Below are 22,111 nucleotides of genomic sequence, written 5' to 3'. Positions count from 1 at the left end.
AACATTTTAATATGATTACAATTTAAGAAAATTCAACATTAATAATGTGTATAGTTAAATATTTATCCATTAATTTGCTATTGATTTTACTTTCTTTCTCACTTTCTTAAGCAATCAAACATTAAAAATTATATTCTTTCATATTTTTCTTTTCTTTAGGTCCCGTTTGGAATTTGGAAAATATGAGAGAAAGAAAATGAAAAGACAACGAAATCAACTTTCTCATGTTTGGTTATCAAGGAAAGTAAAAAGAAAATAAAAAACATATCAAACCAATGAACAAAAATTTGGTTTTATGCACCGTTAAGTCGTTAACATTTAATTTTTCTTAATGTTCAATTTTATTAGAACAAACTTTTTACTTTTAGTTGTATTTGATACAAAGAGAAATATACAATGAAAAATGAGTTTCCTTCTTATTTTTTCGTTCCTTTCCTTTCACTATCAAAATCTTTGACTCAAACACACCCTTGGTGTTTCTGAAATTCCCAATATATCCTAAAATTTTAGATTAATTAGCTAGTGCTCATCCAAGTATATTTAGTTCATACATTTTATATATTTTTAACTAAAAGAGGGCGTCACTTCCAATTATTTATTGATATTCTTTCACTTTTAGTGGAGGAATACCGTTGTTACATGACAATCATTGAGAGATTACAGATAAAAAAGACATTAAAAGTCTCCCAAAAACAATACCAACAACCAATCAAAACATGACTACAAATCCAACCAAAGTTAAATAAAAAACAAATCTAAACAGACCTAACAAAAATAAAAATAATAAAATAAACTAAAGTAAAAAAATCTAAACCAATCAAACAAAAATCGAGAGGATGAACTAATGACGAAGAGAAGTAAGACCTAACCTATTCATCCAAAGGATACTTTTCAGAAAACGTGATAAAAGATGTTATTCTTCGTAAATGACATTATTTCTCATTTCTCCTTCTCTAACGAGAAAATCAGTCGCATTATTGTCTTCCCTATATTGATGGATTACCATGAAGTTCACTCCGTCTAACTCCGCCACAAGGTAGTCCATACATAAAGACTCTTCAATATCAATTAACAAGATATATTATTAAACATCTTCAATTACGATCAAACTTTTATGTTGAAGTTTTAGATTCAAATATTAGAACATATAGAAAGATACGAAACCAACCATCCTCATATTATTCTCAATATCTTTCTAGCTCAACTTCGATGAATCAACCTTCCACACTCAATAATAATAATAATAATAATAATAATAATAATAATACATGAATGGACAGGTGTCAGCCAATAAAGTTATGTATAAGAAATTAGGGTTCTTACCTAATTATGCAGAGGGACAGACAAACATTCACATACCCAAATCGTTATTGGTTTGTCCTTAAACCCTTTCCCATGTTAATTAACTATTGAATATTTTTAAACCCCCACCCTAAAAAAAATAAAAATAAAATAAAGGCTAAAAGGGTTTATTGCCTAGTTGTAGGATGCTTCCACAGCACCACTCCCATATGTAATTATAAATTAATTAATTAATTAACACTTTGCATCTGTTTGATGAACTTTTTGTTGATGCATGCCTGAAAAGTCTTGTTCTTACAATTCCCATTGTAAACAAATGAAAGATAACATCCCCAACGCAATTTTAAATTATACAACTTTTTTTTTTTTAATTCAAATTGATACAAAATTAAATGTTACTTAGGTTAATCAACAAAGTTTTCATTATCAAATATTTTAAATGATTTAACTGAATCATGGTGGATTAGTTACCCGACACAGGTGTGATTGAATTTAATGAAAGATCGAATTAGGTTGTGGCAATCTCCTTGAAAAAACAAAAATCGACTCTAATGGGAGCATATATAGCAATCTCATTGCATTATGTCTTTTATATATATAAATGCTACCATTAGTCGGTCGGTTCAATTTTTAATTGTCTAAATTAGTTTTTGTTTCAAAACATAATAAAATTAAATTCTATTGAAGTTAATTACTTAAGTTTAATAGTAGCTTAGTTATTAATTGTTTAGAATGACTTCCATGTTTAAAATGTGGTAGTGACAAAAATTATAACTTAATTAGGGTTTTGTGATAGACCCACTTAAGTTGTGATAGTCTTGTGTACGGGTGCATTAGAGTTGAGCAGAGTCAATGCAATGGGATGATCGAATTTGACTCATTTCAAAAATGTTAAGTTCGAAACTCGACTCAAACTTGATTGATCTAAAAAATGTTAAACTTGAACTTAACTCGATTAAACTCAATTTAATTATAAATTAATATGAAATACAAGTATTAATATAATGCATATATAATATTAAATATGTATAAATGACATATATAATATAAAAATAATAATAGTAGACAGTTTGGTTAGACTCATGTGTGATATTATAGAGTTTGAACTGACTTGTTAAGATACTTGAGTAGCTCAAACTTGATTTGAATTTGAGTCGAGTCAAATCTAATCGAGTTAGCGAGAAAGTCGAGTTCAAGTAGCTCACGAACATGCTTAATTCACTTATACCTCTAGTTTGCATGGAAAAAATTTGAATGCACCCCGTAGAACTCGGTAATGTCATTTCTCATTATGTTGCATTAATATTCTTTTAAATGCTACTTATATTTTGCATAAATTAAGTTTTTCCACTGATAAAAAAATTAAATACTAGTTAAGTTAATTGTAAAAATTTTAGCAAAATTTAACTATTAACCATCTTAAATGACCATGAAAAAAAAAAAAAGAAGAAAAACAAGACTAAGATTGACTTTTGTGTTGGCCCTACTTAATAGTAGCCCTTTGTAACAAAAAGAAAAAAAATCAATTCACAAAACTTATGACATTTCGATATCGTTGTGACACATTAATATTTTTGTGGCAAGTACAATTCACATTAGGCCCACATTCTATATTCATTCTATGTCAATGAAATCTATATTTTATAAAAAAAAATACTATTCTTCACATCACAGAATAGTTGCTACGAGTAGGGGTGAGCATAATTTGGATTTAACCGAATTAACCGACCGAGTTTGGTCGGTTTGATTCAGTTATAAATTTGGATAATTTTAGGTATTTAGTTTTCGGTTCAAGTGTGAGGAATTTTAATTCGATTAACCGAATTACTAATTAATTAAAATTTAAATATAAATTAGTAATGTTAAATATAACTGATATATTATATGTGTTACCCTGTGAAAGAAAAACTTAAAAGGATTAGATATTACTACTCATATAAACAAGGTGCACCTTTCTTTTCGGAAGTCTGCCCATAAAAACTTCATAATTAAGCGTGCTTGACTTGGAGTAATTTTGGGATGGATGACCTTCTAAAAAGTTTTCTTAGGAAGTGTGTGAGTGAGAACAAAACATACTGAAAATGACATACAGAGCCTACTGTTTCCACCATTTCTTCGTTGATCCCTAATTGGCCTCAGACTGAAAACTAGATGGTGTAGTTCTCTTCTTTTGCTCTGAAGGCTTAGTGCTACCCTTGATACTCTTCTCCAACATCGAGGTCTTATCAACTAGTTCTGAAAAATTTTGGACCTAAAACCCGATCACCAGCTCGTAAATCCTGCGCCTCAAGCCTTTCTCAAATTTTCTGGCCTTCCTTACTTCATTTGGGATCAGAAATGGAGCAAAACGCGACAGTTCCAAAAATTTAGCTGCATACTCCGCAACTGTCATATCCCCTTGGGTCAGATTAGTAAACTCCTCGATCTTCTCCTCTATGACAGATGAAGGAAAATACCTGTTAAAGAACAGCTCCTTGAATCTATCCCAGGTAAGAGTTATCCTTACCACCCTTTGATCCTCTAGCAATTTCGCAGAAAGCCACAAGCGCTTTGCCTCTCCAGTCATCTTGAATGCAGCATAACAGACCTTCTGCTCGTCCGTGCGGTCGAGTACAACCATAATCTCCTCTATCTCATGTACCCAATTTTCTGCTGCCACTGGATCAGGTCCCCCTGTAAAGGCTGGAAGGTTCATCCTCATAAATTCTTTAATGTTGCAACCCTGTCCTGCAGGTGGACCGTAAGAACCCGAACCGTGATAACTGGGTTTAAATAAATAAGAGAGGGGCAAATTGGGAATTTGGAAGATTTCGTTGACGAAGCCAAATTTCGTCAACGAAGTCTTTGTTCTTCTTGTCGACGAAATTCAGAGACTCATCGACGAGGAGAAGCCGAGGAGTCTCGGAAAAATCGGTAATCTCAAATTCGTTGACGAGGCCACCGATTCGTTGACGAAGTCAGTGAAAGATTCATCGACAAAGGCACCATTTCGTCGACAAATTGGGCCGGGTCAAAAGGCTATAAATAGAGAACTTCATTACTTCTTCATTAAGAAAACTCAATTCTATCTCTCTCTCTCTCTCTCTCTCTCTCTCTCTCTCTCTCTCTCTCTCTCTCTCTAGAACTCTCCCTACACTCTCTAGATTTCTTCGCCGATCGTTGCTAGAATCGAAAATCCGAAGTTACCATGAGGATCGTGAAAGGATTCTCTACAATTTCTACGGATCGGAATCTTGTTTCGGAGATTTTTGGGTTTTGGGGAAAAATCGAGGTAAGGCTCAGTTTTCATTTTTGATCCAATAGTTTTGTAGGTAATGGTCTTGTGAACATATTCTGTACAGGGATTTGTAGGTTTTGGAACTTGGTTCGCTATTTAGGGGCCTTGGAGTTCGGGTTTCGCTATTCGGGGAAAAGGTAAGGGGAACTATGTTTATATCGGTTATTTTTGAAATCGGACTCGGTGGAACTGTGGTCCACGGTCCTGTGTGTGTTTTGACTACTCATTTGGGGGGATCTAACGGGAAAAACTATGGGTTTTTCATTATTATAGTTTTGGAAAAATGGGGCAATGGGCTGCATCGCGGGTTTTGTTGAAAACCGAGGGTATATGTTGATTTATACTATGATATTGGGATGGTCATGCCTTGACTTGTTTAAACTGTATTTTTTTTAAAACTATGATTTAGATTACCAAATGAGTGTGATTTTTTTGGTTATATGAGCATGCATGTGTGTGTGATATATTGAAATGCTAGTAGGAACGCGGTTTCGAACTTGTTCCAGGTACTGAGAGTGTCCGGCTCTATATCCGAGGGCATGTATTTTACCGCCTGCCATGTGGGTAAGAGTGTCCGGCTCTATATCTGAGGGCATGAGCCTATTCCGGTAGATCAGGCTGAAGGGTGTGGATCCACCAGTTATGCGCTGGTACGATGCCATGAGAGTCAGGGACTAGCCATGTGTTGGTGGCGCCGTGTTCGGTGGTTGGCTACTGGCCAACGTCGTATGTCGCGGGCCTACTTTGGGCCGAAGGGTGTGACGATACCGGGATTGCTGATCATGTGTATGTGTATGGGTGCGTGTATGCACTATGGAAACTAGTACTGGAATACATTTAACTGCGTGTATGTTGTATCATGATAACACTCAAATGCCACACACCGATATAACCTGTATTCTTCCTTACTGAGAGGTGTCTCACCCCTGCTGTACGTAAATTTTTATAGCTCCTTCGAGTAATCGAAACTAGCGTCCTGGTGTAGGGAGCGTAGTGATCGGTGTACTGCGTTTAACGCTTGGGTAAGTGTTAGGATTGTATTTTTGGTGGGTTGCCATTTTGAGATGTATTTGGGCACCCGTTTGTACGTTTTGATAGAGTCATGTTTTGCTCTTATATAGACTCTAGTATGGTACTGTATATGTTGATATAAAATGATCTTTTTCCGCTACGTATATGATTGTGATTGGATGTGTTTAGGGTGCCTGGGAACCCCATGGGGTCGTACCCTCATCCATTGTATTGTATCTTTGGATGTTTTATCGGATACATGGACATGTTAGATTACATTTTCACCCTTGGGTCCCATTTCGGGGTTCGGGGGGTGATAGCTTGGTATCAGAGCTAACCAGGTTACTAGATCTTGTAGACTTGGTTAGGCTTAGTTGTGAGTACATACTAGAGTATAGGATGTGGATATGCGTAGAGTTGGTTGAAAGTTGTTCAGTTGCTAGACCGGGATTTGTCGATGGTATTCCGTGTTTTTCCTGGGATGATGATTCCAGTAAAAGCAGGGCAGATCATTGATGATTTTCGTGTCAGTGTGATAGGACAGACCTAGACCTGGCAGAGAGTAGTTAACACAATTAGTGTAGATCATGGTGTTAATTGTATGTGTCGTAGGGATACTGATAGAATCCTATTGTGCTGCAGAATGGAGCCTAAGGATAATGACCTGGGAAGTGGCTCCGAGGAGACTTCGAGTGATGAGTCTCCTTCTGTGCCTCGAGGTTTGATAAGGTAGGTGTTACGGGAGATCTAGTGGAGTGTGAGGAGACGCGAGCGCTCTCCTACTGCTGCGAGGTGCACCATTGAGAGGTTCACACGCATACATCCTCCGACGTTTTCTAGAGGACTTGACCCGACGACAGTAGAGGACTGGATAGAGAAGACTGAGAGGATTATGGAAGTCTTGCACTGCATGGATAAGCAGCGAGTCCTTTATGCTACTTTCCAGCTGTCTGGGGAGGCGGGTCGATGGTGGACTGCGGTGAGTCTGCTAGAGAAGCAGAGAGCCGGTTCTGAGGAGATGACGTGGAGCCATTTCAATTAGGTGTTCTTTGACAGATACTTCCCAGTTTCAGTACGTGATGCGAAGGCAGATGAGTTTTCTGCTCTGACACAGGGGAATTTGACGGTGCAGGGGTATGCGGCTCGATACATAGAGCTATCCCCCTTTGCACCATGTATGGTCTCGAGCGAGTATGAGAAGACTCGGAGGTTCGAGAAGGGTTTGAGGAAGGATATTCGCAGATTGGTGAGTATGCTTCAGATCCGTGAGTTCTCGGCGTTGGTGGATAAAGCCACAGAAATTAAGACTGGTGTCCGAGAGGACGAGATGGATGAAGAATCGAGGAAGAGGACAGTACCTTCTAGTTCTCAGACAAGATCTCGTCAGGGATCGTGGAAGAAGAGGAGTAAGGGCTCGGGTTATCGCCAGAATATCGAGCACCAGGATTCTCAGGGGAGCCAGACTAGTGGTCGTTGTACTAGATGTCACAAGTGGCACGAGGGTGAGTGCTGGTCATTTAGGGGTAACTGCTACAACTGTGGCAGGTCAGGCTAAATGTCTTGTGATTGTCGTGCACCGAATCGAGATGTGCCTGCATTTAGTTGGGACCAAAGGAGCAATCGGATACCTCAGGGAACCGCTCAAACGAATATAGCTCCGGCCAAAGTATACTCTCTTACTCCAGCGGACGCTGAGCATCCAGGTAACGTGGTGACATGTACCTTATTATTGCTTTCGAATAAAGCTTCTATTTTGTTTGATTTGGGTGCAACCTATTCCTTTGTGTCTGTGAATTTTGTAGGACGATGTGGGGTTGAGACCCGAGATATGAATGAGGTGTTATCTGTTACTACGCCATCTGGAAGTGTATCTTTCTGTAGGAAGATGTTGGTAAACTGCCCAGTGGAAATTAAGGAGAAGCTGCTACCGGCGAATCATGTAGTATACGACATGTTGGGGTTCGATATCATTATGGGAATGGATTGGTTGTTCTCCAGTTATGCTGTGATCGACTGTCGTAGGAAGGTGGTAGTTTTCAGATCTCTTGGGGAGTAGGAGTATGAATTCGTGGGATCATATGTGCGTTTAGCGCCACAGATTCTATCGGCTCTACAGGCGAGGAGGCTACTCTTGGACGGATGTCAGGGGTACCTAACTTGTATGAAGGAACCGCCGCGGGATGGGTGGAGACTTGAGGACATTCGGGTTGTTAGTGAGTTCCCGGATGTGTTTCCATATGATTTACCCGGTTTACCTCCAGATCGTGAGGTGGAGTTTGCGATAGAGTTGCTTTCTGGTGAGGCACCGATCTCTAAAGCCCCGTACCGGATGGCTCCAGCAGAACTTCAGAAGTTGAAGGAACAGTTGCAGGAATTACTAGACAGGGGATTCATTCGACCTAGTGTTTCGTCCTAGGGAGCTCCAGTATTATTTGTGAAGAAGAAGGACGGGTCGATACGGATGTGCATTGATTACCGTGAGATTAACAAGGTGACTATGAAAAATCGTTATCCTTTACCGCGTATAGATGATCTCCTTGACCAGTTGCAGGGGACGTGGGTCTTTACGAAGATCGACTTGCGGTCAGAATATCGTCAAGTGAGGGTCAAAGAGGAGGATGTAGCAAAAACAGCTTTCCGAACCAGATACGGCCACTATGAGTTCTTGATCATGCCTTTTGGGTTGAAAAATGCTCCGGCAGTGTTCATGGATCTGATGAATAGGATTTTCCATGAGTACTTGGACCGATTCGTGGTGGTATTCATTGACGACATTCTGGTAAACTCGAGGAGTACGGAAGAGCACGTGGAACATTTGAGATTTGTGTTACAGATTCTGTGGGAAAAGAAGTTGTATGCTAAGCTGAAGAAGTGTGAATTCTGGTTGAGTCAGATTGCGTTCTTAGGTCATGTGGTGACTGGTGATGGTATCTCAGTTGATCCTAACAAGATCGAAGTTGTGGTCGACTGGGTGAGGCCGAAGAATGTGCAGGAGGTTCAGAGTTTTCTAGGACTGACGGGTTATTATCGTCGGTTTGTGGAGGGGTTCTCTAAACTATTTGGACCTCTAACTCGATTGACCAAGAAAGGAGTACAGTTTGACTGGACCAGTGATTGCGAGCAGTGCTTTCAGGATTTGAAGCACCGGCTGGTTACTGCTCCAGTGTTGACCATTCCTTCGGGGGATGGTGGATTTGTGATTTATAGCGACGCGTCTCTGAAAGGTTTGGAATGTGTGCTTATGTAGCAGGGTAAGGTAGTAGCTTATCCCTCTCGGCAATTAAAGGAGTATGAGAAGAATTACCCTACATATGATCTAGAGTTGGTTGCTGTTGTGTATGCACTAAAGATCTGGTGACATTATCTGTACAGGGTGCAGTGTGAGATCTTCACTGACCATAAGAGTCTAAGGCATTTCTTCACACAGAAGGAGTTGAACATAAGGCAGATACTATGGCTAGAGTTGATTAAGGACTACGATTGCATGATCAATTATCACTCGGGGAAGGCCAATGTGGTGGCTGATGCGTTGAGTCAGAAGTCAGGGCCTATAGCTATATCTGCTGTTGTAACTCAGTGTCACATCATATGGGATTTGGAAAGCTCAAGCATAGAGTTGGTGGTTGGTGATCATCAGACTTATCTTGTTGGTTTGGTGGTCCAACCGACCTTATTTGCGCATATAAAAGCCGCGTAGGTTAGTGATGCAGAGTTAGCAGAGATTATGGAAAAGGTATAGCAGGGACTGGCTATAGAGTTTAACATCTCTTAGGGAGGTGTGTTGAGGTTTGGGACCAGACCGTGTGTTCCGAACGATGATGGGATCAGAAGGACGATTTTAGAGGAGGCGCATTGTTCTATGTATATGGTACATCCTAGTAGTACAAAGATGTATCGGGACTTGCGCGAGACCTTCTGGTGGTCTGGTATGAAGAGGCAGATTACTCAGTTCGTGGAGCAGTGTCTAACGTGTTAGTAGGTGAAAGCTGAACATCAAAGGTCGGCAGGGATGTTGCAGCCTTTGCCTATTCCAATATGGAAATGGGGGCATATTTCCATGGATTTTGTCACCGGATTTCCGCCAGTACTTCACGGGCAGAATGCTATTTGAGTGATCGTGGATAGATTGACGAAATCTGCCATTTCATACCAATGAAAGTTGGTTATCCTTTGAGTAGGCTAGCAGATTTGTATGTGCATGAGATTGTGAGAATGCACGGGGTATCGGTGCCCATTGTGTCAGATCGAGATCCAAGGTTTACTTCTCGATTCTGGACGAGTTTACAGGAGGCACTGGGGATGAAGATTACTTTTAGTACAGCGTTCCACCCCCAGACTGATGGACAGTCGGAGAGGACGATACAAATATTGGAAGATATGTTGCGAGCTTGTGTGCCAGACTTTGGTGGTAGGTGGATACAGTTTATGTCACTTGTAGAGTTCGCTTATAATAACAGCTTCTAGTCTAGTATCGGGATGGCACCGTTCGAGGCTTTGTATGGTTGGAGGTGCCGATCTCCTTTGTGTTGGGATGAGATTGGTGAACGTCAGGTGTTAGGGCCTAAACTTGTGCAGCAAGCGTTTGAGAAGGTGGGTTTGATCCGGGAGAGGAATAGATCATCTCAGAGTCGGAAGAAGAGTTACGCAGATGTTCACTACCGTGATTTAGAGTTCGAAGTGGGAGGTACGGTATTTCTGCGTATTGCTCTGATGAAAGGGGTGATGAGATTCGGCAGGAAGGGCAACTGAGCTCTAGGTATATCGGACCATTCGAGGTACTTGAGTGAGTGGGTCCGGTAGCCTACAGAGTTGCACTACCTCCAGCACTCTCGAGGGTCCACGATGTGTTTCACATATTCATGTTGAGAAGGTACGTACTGAATCCTTCACATGTTATCAGTTATGATGAGTTGGAAATTGGGGATACTTTAGCGTATAAGGAGATACCTGTTCAAGTTCTGGATCATAAAGTTCAAAAGCTTCGTACTAAAGAGATATCGTTAGTGAAGGTATTGTGGAGAAACCACGAGGTTGAGGAAACTTCTTGGGAACTGGAAATGGAAATGGAAATACGCCGGAAGTATCCATAGTTGTTTTGAGCACTTGTACATGATCCTACTGTGGGTTGGGATAAGTGGTTAGTCGTCAGGAGTGTGTGTATTGTGAACTCTTGAGTCAGTTGTATATGTAACCACGGTATTCCTCCACCACATGTGAGGGTATGTATGTGTATGTGTATGATGGGACTGAGCTGTAGTGGTCGCAAGTTTTCTCTAGAGTTCGGTCTACGTATTTGATTGTATATATAAGTTTGTGAATGAAAGATGACAAATTTCGAGGACGAAATTTTTGTAAGGAGGGGAGATTGTAAGAACCCGAACCGTGATAACTAGGTTTAAATAAATAAGAGAGGGGCAAATTGGGAATTTGGCAAATTTCGTCGACGAAGCCTTTGTTCTTTTTGTTGACGAAATTCAGAGACTCGTCGACGAGAAGAAGCCGAGGAGTCTCGAAAAAATCAGTGATCTCAGATTCGTCGACGAGGCCACCGATTCGTCGACGAAGTCAGTGAAAGATTCGTCGACGAATGCACCATCAGAATCTCATTTTGGAGATTTTTGGGTTTTGGGGAAAATTCGAGGTAAGGTTCGGTTTGCATTTCTAATTTGGTAGTTTTGTAGGTAATGGTCTTGTGAACATATTCTGTATAGGGATTTGTAGGTTTTGGAACTCGGTTCGCTGTTTAGGGGCCTTGGAGTTCAAGTTTTGCTATTCGGGGAAAAGGTAAGGGGAACTGTGTTTATATCGGTTATTTTTTAAATCGGACTCGGTGGAACTGTGGTCCACGGTCTTGTGTGTGTTTTGGCTACTCATTTAGGGGGATCTAACGGGGAAAACTATGAGTTTTTCATTATTACAGTTTTGGGAAAAAGGGGCGATGGGCTGCATCCCGGGTTTTGTTGAAAACCGAGGGTATATGTTGATTTATACTATGATATTGGGATGGTCGTGCCTTGACTTGTTTAAACTGTATTTTTTTGGAAAACCATGATTTAGATTACCAAATGGGTGTGGTTTGTTTGGTTATATGAGCATGCATGTGTGTGTGATATGTTGAAATGCTTGTAGGAACTCGGTTTCGAACTTGTTCCAGGTACTCAGAGTGTCCGACTCTATATCCGAGGGCGTGTATTTTACCGCCTGCCATGTGGGCAAGAGTGTCTGACTCTATATCCGAGGGCGTGAGCCTATTTCGGTAGATCAGGCCGAAGGGTGTGGATCCACGAGTTATGCGCCGGTACGATGCCATGGGAGTCGGGGACTAGAAATGTGCTGGTGGCGCCGTGTTTGCAGGTTGGCTACGGGCCAACACCGTATGTCGCGAGCCGGCTATGGGCCGAAGGTTGTGACGACACCGGGATTGCTGATCATGTGTATGTGTATGGGTGTGTGTATGCACTATGGAAACTAGTACTGGAATGCATTTAACTGCGTGTATGTATCATGATAACACTCAAATGCCACACACCGATATAACCTGTGTTCTTCCTTACTAAGAGGTGTCTCACCTCTGCTGTACGTACATTTTTACAGCTCCTTCAAGTAACCGGAACTAGCGTCCTGGAGTAGGGAGCGTAGTGGTCGATGTACTGCGTTTAGCGCTTGGGTAAGTGCTAGGACTGTATTTTTGGTGGGTTGCCATTTTGAGATGTATTTGGGCACCCATTTGTACGTTTTGATATAGTCATGTTCTGCTCATGTATAGACTCTGGTATGGTACTGTATATGTTGATATAGAATGACCTTTTTTCGATGCGTATATGATTGTGATTGGATGTGTTTAGGGTGCCTAGGAACCCCACGGGGTTGGACCCTTATCCATTGTACTGTATCTTTGGATGTTTTATCAGATACAGGGACAAGTTAGATTACATTTTCACCCTTGGGTCCCATTTCGGGGTTCAGGGCATGACATGAACAGTTTTGTTCCTTGGGTTCCTTCTTCATCTCTGCCATAACCTGGCGAACTATACCCCGCAATACCTTAGAGGTATCTATGTCCTCTTCTTCACTAGAAGTCACTGAATCCTCTCTTCCTACAACCTCTACATTCTCATCTCCAGAATCCATCCTGAAAATAGGGCAGAGAAGAGATAAGAACTCCATATCATAACTTCAAAACAACATAATCATTAAATTAAATCTAATAAAAATCCAAAATCTCCATATAAGGACCAGTCTCACGGATAGGAAACATTACCGTTGATGGATTTGCCATGGTTTTCTGAAACCGTCGACTGAATCAGAAAATCACAGAAGTCCGCCAAGAGATTTCTGCCTCCAATCTATAAGACAAAATCCTATACTTCCTTACACCATACCTACTTCTCAACACCTAACCTAACCTATCCATCTATCATCCTCATCCTAATTGTTTCTTATACTTTGGTTTAAATCATTTCCTAAATTCTCAAAATCCCAAAATCATTGCTCTAATACCATAATGTAACGCCCCGAACCCTTAAACCTGGGTCTGGTGCGTTATATTTGATAAAATCCCTAATAATCTATAAGTCAACATATACATAACGGAAAACATAACAAAATTTCCATACAACATAATCTTATAATACCATAATTTTGTAATACCAAAGTTTACTAACCATATCTAAATTTCACAATATCCATCCAACACCTGCATTTCCATAAATACACAAATCTCCAAAACATTTTAGTATATTCACAACCATTCCGTTCTCAACGGACTTAAAACATAACGACATAAAGCATAAAATATATACATCCCCAAGTATTAACAAACATATACCCTTTCTCTTTATGTTCCTAAAAAATGCTAAATACCCTCGAGCTCCCTAAGCCCGACCTCGAGGATGTCTTGAAAAGAAATCATCATATTCGGGTGAGACACATCTCAGTAAGGGAAGAAATATGCATATTAAAACAGCGTGTGGCTAACATGAGGTATAAAAACATCATTTTAATTACATTTGCAAATCATTAACATAACACTGAAATCATTTCCTGAATTTAATCAAACACATGCAGAGATTTGATCCACGAGATTACCCAAGGATAGGGGTAATTACCGGCCCATACAAGTAGTACCCCTCTACTCTGATACTAGGCAACCCTAAGGTCACAACTAAAGCATACTAGGACACTCACCTTACTCAGTAAGCCCTCAAGTATTAGATTGATCTTGTACTCACACAATTCAACGATAGCTTATTGGCAAAGGCTCGAAGGATAGGAAAATCTACCCGCCCATACAAGAAGGTTCCCTCTACCCTAGTACGTTTTGCAGCTACTGTCACATCTGAAGCTACTAGTGCACTCACCTTTCTCAGCAAGCCCTCAGGCGAAGAGTTCGCCTTGCCTAATCGTAACATGTTCTACATACATAGATACTTCTTATAACATAATACTTTATTTATTTCTATCATTACTCATTCATACACATCTATTCATGTTCATATCTTAAACATTGCATTTCATTTCACTTTAAGTGACTCTTTCCCATTTACTTCATTCACATTTGTCATTTCATTTCATGATCATTCCATTGTTATTTCATTGCATAACATTTTCATTTCATTCCTTCGTACTACAGCTGGTCTTTAGTCATCATTTGTTAGTCCACATAGAAATGCACTAAAATCTACTACAGTTAGTCCACATAGAAATGTGCTAGAATCTGCTAACATGACTATCTTTCAACTGTCTTACATTTACATGGTTGCATTTAACATACACAAACAACATTGTCCATGTTATATTTTATTCTCAATACATTACTTATTTATTCTGCATCTCATAAATTTAATATATATTTTCACAGAATCTCATGCCACACAGTTTAACAATAAAATTCATATACATTTCTTACAAAATAAGTCAACCCATGATTAACATTTATACGCTGTAAATACATTTCATTTCTTATTTAATCCCTCGGAAAATTCCTTTCACTTTCATTCGTCTACTTTCACATATACATAACTATATCGACAATCATAGGCTTAGAAAACATAAATTTCATGACTGGCATTTTAAACCCACATAAAAACATATATATATATATATATATATATATATATATATATATAAGTAACACATAAACCTTTTTAATTCATAAAAACCTGATTTAATACATAAATTTCCTCCTTACCTGAATTCTCAAACTATACCGACAGGAATCCCACATAGATGCCCGCGACGCTCACCTGGACCCTAATTCAAAAACCCTAGTTCCATTAAATTATTCCTAAATAAAATACTATTTAAATATTTCATAGGGCCATAATTTTCAAATAAATAATAATACCTGCAAATATGACCAATTTGCCAAATTTCTCAATTCTCACTCTCGCTTTGAAATGGGGCCTAGAAAACTCAAATTGGAAGTTTACCTACGCCAAAATGACGACAATCGTGACTAGGACCATGTGGTAGTGCCCAATCGTCGATTTAATAGCATATTTAAAGAGAAATTGGGAAAATGGGAAAAAATTACCTTTCTCTAGGAGTAGTGCCTAAGCCGTTCCCATGACAAATCTGCTACAGTAGAAATGTCAGTGGCGGAGTTAGGAATCCGATGACACCTTCTATTTCCCGATCTACCGCAAACTCGTCGAAAAATTGAGAAGAAAAAGGAGAGTGATGAAGAAGATAACAGAGACTTGGAGAGGGAGCTGAGAGGCGCAGGCGTTGGCGCAGGAAGATGCAAATTTCAATTTGCATCCTTCCCTTAGATTGTATTAAATGCAATCTTATTAATCATCATATGATTATTATATCAATATTTTATATATATATATATATATATATATATATATTCTTTCCAATATAATAATGTTTAATTTAATAACTAATTAATTCAATTAATTAAATTAATTATTATTACTATTTTTTTTATTTTCCACACTATTCCTTTTATTTGTTTATTTATTATTTCATCTATTACTTTTTTCTTATTATTTCAATTTTTTAATTTTTAGGGTCTTTACATAATACAACCAAGTCAATTAACACAGGGCTGACCTCAACCTTTACAAACTTTCTTTGCGGGTGGAGGATGCCCTAGGTCAAATTCACAGGGCTGACCCCAACTTGATCCTTCCGGACTAGATCAAACCCCCTCAGGTCACGCCTGGAAATATAACAGTATTTTTCACAATGTAATTGGTACTGTAATTATGCTTCTCAAGTAAAGCAGATATATACCCCAATACGCACAGTATACTTAATCAATCACACATCAATAATATAGGAAATGTAAGTTCAGTGATGTGTATTTTTGTACAAGCTACACTCAATAAGATATGATCGCAAGAATGCTCAGGAATGTTCTAATCAAGCTATTTCTTTGAAACAAGTTATATTAAATTTCAATAATAAACCAGGGTTTCAAAGATGCTTAATCAAATATTCAAACTAATTCAAAATATTTTCCTTTAATGAAATAAGCACAAGAGTAGTTTGAAAATATTATAATTTTGAAAAATATTTTTGCACACAAAATATAAGCTCTAATGAGTCTTGCAATGACAATGTAAAGACCCACTTAGCTATAAGATTTTTCCCACACAAGGATTTATCAAATAAAATCGGAGGAAAAATCAAGTTAAACCCTCAATATGAAAATCACAATCACAAGAGCAAGTGAGAGTTTTTAGCAAAATAGAATAATCAATAAAACACTCACAGAGCAATATTTCTCAAAGGAGTGGAAGTATTATGAGTGTATGAGGTTGGAATGAACAAATAGGGTTTAGGAAATTTGAGAGAATTTTGGCTAATTATATTTGCTAATCTTGTCTTAATTTTGCAAATGAAGAGATATATATAGGTAAGGGCAAAATTATGACCGTTGAGGACACAAAGGGTATTATTAAATTTGTTTAAAAAGACATTAGGAAAATTAACCCAATTTACGTAATTTTAACCCCAATAAAAAGTAATTTAACTCGCGAGATTCGGGTCGGGACATACTCATCTTGAAAATTCATATAAAACAGTTCAGGTGCCCATCATTTGTTCGGTAGCTCGAACTCACAAGTTCGGTCGCCCGAGACTTTTTTTGAACTATACAGTTTGGTCGCCCAGGTTGGTAAAAAAAACTCTAACACGGATTTGAGTACCTGAGGAAGATACGTTCAAAAAGATTCGATCGCCTGAAACCAAGTCAACCCGTTGACTTCCCAGCGGTTCAAGCACCTGAGGTGTTTTGAACACTTGGGATTCGGTCGCCCGACCTATCACATATTTTCAATGCTGTTCTCTCGTGGGGATCTTGCTTCTATCAATTATCTGTTGAACTACCTCAATGAATTTTCCTGCTGCTCAGGGTTGACAGTCAATCTAAATAAATCAAATCTCTACCTAGCAGGAATGAAAGGCTCGGATCTGGATGAGGTGCTGAGGTTTTGTGGTATGAAATTGGGGGATTTTTCTTTTAGATACTTGGGAATTCCTCTGCTATCTACAAGGGTGAATTCCGTTCACTATAGACCCGTCATCGACAACATATCCAATTTGCTCAGGTGTTGGCCAGGTCACACGTTATCTTATGTTGGCAGGCTTAAGATTATTAATTCAGTTGTGCAGGGCATGGAATGCTTTTGGCTTGCGATATTCCCAATTCCTCTGAATATTTCGAATCATGTAGTTAAACTTTGCAGAGTTTTCTTATGGGGTGGAAAAAAAAGATCTCTTGTGGCTTGGAAGGAGGTTTGTGTGCCGAAAGCTGAAGGTGGTTTGGGTATCCTAGATTTAAAAAATTGGAACAACACCCTCTTAACAAAGACTCTTTGGAATATTCACTCAAGAAAGGATAGCTTGTGGACAAAATGGGTCCACCACTACTACCTGAAGGAATCCGAAATATGGGATGCTTCTCCAAACAAGGGAGATTCATGCCTATTCAAGAAGTTAGTGGAGTTGAAAAACCAGATTGTACTGAGAGCTGCTAGCACTGATCTTGCTATTGAGTTGATGAACAATTGGGGAAATAAAGCCAAACAAATATATGAGTTCTAGAGGGAAAAAAACCAGAGAGCTCCATGGGTGCAAGGGGTTTGGTTCAATGGGAGCTTACCTAAACATGCCTTTTGCCTATGACTTGGAGTTAAAGGAAAACTTCCTACTTGTGATAGACTGCATATGGAAGGAATTGAGCTGAGATGTGTGTTTTGTAAGGATGAGTTGGAGACTCAGGATCACTTGTTCTTCAAATGCAAAATTTTGGAAGAAGTGTGGAGAGAAATTAAAGGGTGGTTGGGCCTTAGGCGAACTATGTCTACCATTAAGGCTACTACCGAATGGATACATAAAGAGGTGAAAGGAAATGGTGTCCATGCGGTGGGAAAAAGAATTGCTCTTGCTACGACGGTGTACTTTATTTGACACTTTAGGAATAGATGTAGAGTTGAAAATCATGTAATCTCCCCTATAGAATTGGTTAATGTGATAAAAAAAATATGTTTATAAGGCTGTTTTTGCTAAATTTGATATGTATCTTGTTTGATTGGCTTGTAATGAGGTTTTGGAGTGCTATAGCAAGTATCTAGAATTGGCCATATCTGGTCCCCGGTTATGCCCGGTTTTGATGTATATTGTTTGGCCCTGGGAATGCCCAGTGTATTTATAAGTATACTTTTGATCAATATATTTTACCCCATTTTGATAAAAAAATTAGGTCTAATTTTTTGCTTCAATTAAATTCTCAGATAATATATATGATTATGGAGACAATCTTAAGTGTTGTGTAAGGACCTAGGGTCATTTCTAAGGCCTTTTTAAGTACGCCAAAAACTCTGGCGTTGGTCGACCGTGATCCCTAAGGTCTCTACGATCTTTTTGTGCTTACAAAGCCTACATGCATGACATGCAAATATTATTACAGACCGATATCTTAATTACTATTACAGACCCGTATAATATAAATTACAACAAAAGAAGTTTTTGGGGTCTTTAGACTTTGAGTCTTCATGTGCCATTAGTTGATTTGCTAATTATATACCTGTACACAAACTCAAAAGTCATCAAAGACCAAGAGTATTTGTCATTATCAAAACCGGGCATGACCTATCAGGTCAATAGTTGGATACGGTTCGGTTACAACACCTAATTCGGCTGGTTCAGTTAAAGATTATTGTTAACCAAAAACTTCGGTTAATTAACCGAATTTGACCGAATCGACCATTTGCACACCCTTAGTTACGAGTGCCCATCATGACACATTTGTTGTGCGTACACCTCCTCCTTTACTCTTCATTTTTTTTTTTTTTTTGTCAACTTGTGACGACCAGCAACAATTTCCTTTGTGATGAATAACGTGACTTCTATTTTATGCAAGTGAAGTTAATTGCACAAGTTTATTTATTTTCTTTTTATACCTGTAAATATTTTTTAGAAGGAATCGGAATGAAAAATAACTACTTTCAAGAAATGACACATAAACCACATCGGTATTACTTAAGAAAGAAAAGATTAACGTAGACAATTCCTGACCCTTGATGAACCAACCTGTCCAATCTTTTGACGTAGAAAAATAAGATTAATTAATACATTAAAAACCCTATTTAACCTATGCCGAGTCAACAAATTATTCTTTTTCTATCGAATTTTTTGAGTATTTTCTCTCGACTTTAATTTTTTTAATAAAAAAAGAAAAGCATATTTATTGCAAGATACGTTATGGAATGTACGCTATATATTTTAAATGGTGGGATTAAATTAAGTAGTGGTTAAGATAGGGAATATAATTTTAACAGCATGAAATTAAATAAAAATTAAAAGAAAAGAGAGCATATAAGGAGATTAATTAGTGTGAAAGGCATCTTAGGTAGATTTGATCTACGCAAGGGACAAAGTGGGTGCAAAGATGCAAAGTGGGAGAGGGAGTGGTTCCTTAGATTGCATTAAAGTTAGTGTTAATCATTCATCTAAAAAGGGGCTAATTAAGCTTAATTAACCTTCGCATTTTTTTAATTGATGGTTTCGCTATTTATTGATTTGGTTTTAGTTTCCAATCTAACATGCAAAATTTTGTGGGCTTTTTTGGAAAAACTCTAATGTCCGATTGGAATTTGAAAAATATTCTGAAAAAATAATAATAATAAAAAGGGAATATATCTTTTCGTGTTTGGCCATTAAGAAAGTGAGAAACAAAATAAAAAATGTGTAAAATAAATTAATGAATAAAATCTTGATTAATACATTTTATTCATAGTAATATTGTATACCGAGAGGAGATACAATTAGAAAATGATTTTTTTTTCTTATTTTCATTTTCTGAAACAAAATCTTGGTCCAAACTGAATTTATCCTTCTACAAATTAGGTTGAATTTGAAATTAAAAATTTAAATCTAAACTTTTTTAAATATTAAGTAAAAGTATTTTTAATAAAGAAAATGGTTGATGCATGGCAAAATTGGATGAAACATGAAAAATCAATTTTGAAATATTTTTTTCTCGATAAAACTTTTAGTGAAAGTGAGTTTAGGGTGAAAAGTCATTTTGAGGTTCGTTTTTTAAATAATTTAGTTGGCAAATCATAGTAGAACTGAAAATTGTATACTTTAAGACAATGACTTATTGCTATTTTACTTTAAAATTTACTTTCTAACTAAATTGTTGTATACAAATTTTAAAATAATTCCATATTTTAATCTTACTTTTACTTTTCAATTATTTTCAAACAGGTCATTAGTCATTATTTTACTCTGACGTTATAACGAATTCTTTTTACCTAAAAAAGTAGGATTTACCTAAATTTACGAACATAAAATAATGATACTTTGACCTAACAAAACAAAATAAATTCAAGCCACTTAAACCCATATGATTGAAGTAGTGAAGAGTACCTTTTGTTGCCCTAAGTTGAATTTGTTGTTTTTTGTGACCTATCCAATCATGATCCCCTAAAAGATACCCTAGAAATTTTGAGGCTCCTTAGCCATCTTCAATTATTACTTGTACCATAGAACTCCCTCAAGTTGGCTTTAGATTATAAGTCAAGGGTTCTAGCCTTTGAAAGCACACATCAATATATATATATATTAATTTAAAATTTAAAATTAAGTTCAATTGGTTTTGGTTTGACAAGTGGCGAGTTTAAATAATTTTGGATCGACTAGGATGATATGCAAGTAATAATCAACTAGGATTATGATATGAATTTGATCTTTTAAGTTTGATTTAACACGATCAACTTTTGGAATGAGTATTTTTTTATTATGTATACTAAAATTTTTAGGTTATTTTATTTTTTGAGTAATGTGTAAATTCATATAATTTTATATTATTTTATGCCTTAATTCATTACCCCTTATTTTCATATCAATTATGAAATGAACTTAGCAAGAGTTAAACACACTCTTAGTCCATAATTTTTAATCATTACAATTTCCCAATTAAAACTATTAAAATTCAAAAAATACAATAACTAAAAATATAAATTTAAAACTTGCAAACCTCAAATTAAAAATTACAATAACCAAAATAATTTTTTTTGTTAACTTTGTAATAACTAATTGATTTTAAATCAAAATCTTCAAAAAAAAAAAAAGTCTTGATTTACTACAGGTGGTAGGGGAATCCTTTTTTGTGGCTAAAAAAAAAAAAATGGGTGTACTCAAGTTTAGTTTAGTTGATGCAGTAAAATACTCGAACTTGACTTTACTTAAACATATTGAGTTCGAAATTTGACTTCAGTTAGGTCGATTTCATAATTGTTAAACTTAAACTCGATTTGATTATAAGTTCATACAACTCAAACTTGACTCAATTAAATTCAACTCGATTATAAATTAATAATAAATAAGTATATAAATATAAATATATATATATATATAATGTACAAATAATGTTAAATATATTTATATATTATAAATTATATAACATATTTAAATAAAATTATAAAAGTAAAAAGTTTAATTAAACTCAAAATTATATTTGAATATTATTATTGAGTTCAAACTCAACTTGTTAAAATAGTGGAATAGTTCCAATTTTAGGAAAATTCAATTGAGTCAAATTCAAGTAGCCCACTAACTATCTTGTGCATAAATCAAAATTATTTATATATATATTTTTAAAATTTTTTATTCATCCAATGAAAAAAGGAGTCAAAAAACATAATAATTTAAGCTCCAATGATAGCCACCTTTGACTGGACAGTTCGGTCACTCGTGCGGTCTACAAAGCGCGGTCCCACCACCCAGTCGATGACGTGGACCAATGACAGCTGCCGAAGTGTCAGGTAAGCCCGAAAGGTCGAAAAGACCCAATCGTTTTGGCGCCACGTGTGTTCGCGGGCCCCGTGGAGACCCCAGTGGCAGGGTCAGTAAATACCTCGAGTTTCGCAGGACAAAGTAGCATCAACCCGGGGGAGTGGGACCCATGGAAATATAAAAACAAAAATATTCTGCCGGTTTTACTCGGGCCAAACCTGCTGCCTGCTCCCAAGCAGACAGCGGCAGCACCCCCACTAACGG

This window comes from Malania oleifera, chromosome 6 (genome assembly GCF_029873635.1).
Source record: "Malania oleifera isolate guangnan ecotype guangnan chromosome 6, ASM2987363v1, whole genome shotgun sequence".
Classification (NCBI taxonomy): Eukaryota; Viridiplantae; Streptophyta; class Magnoliopsida; order Santalales; family Ximeniaceae; genus Malania; species Malania oleifera.
Note: the sequence above shows the minus strand (reverse complement) of the source record.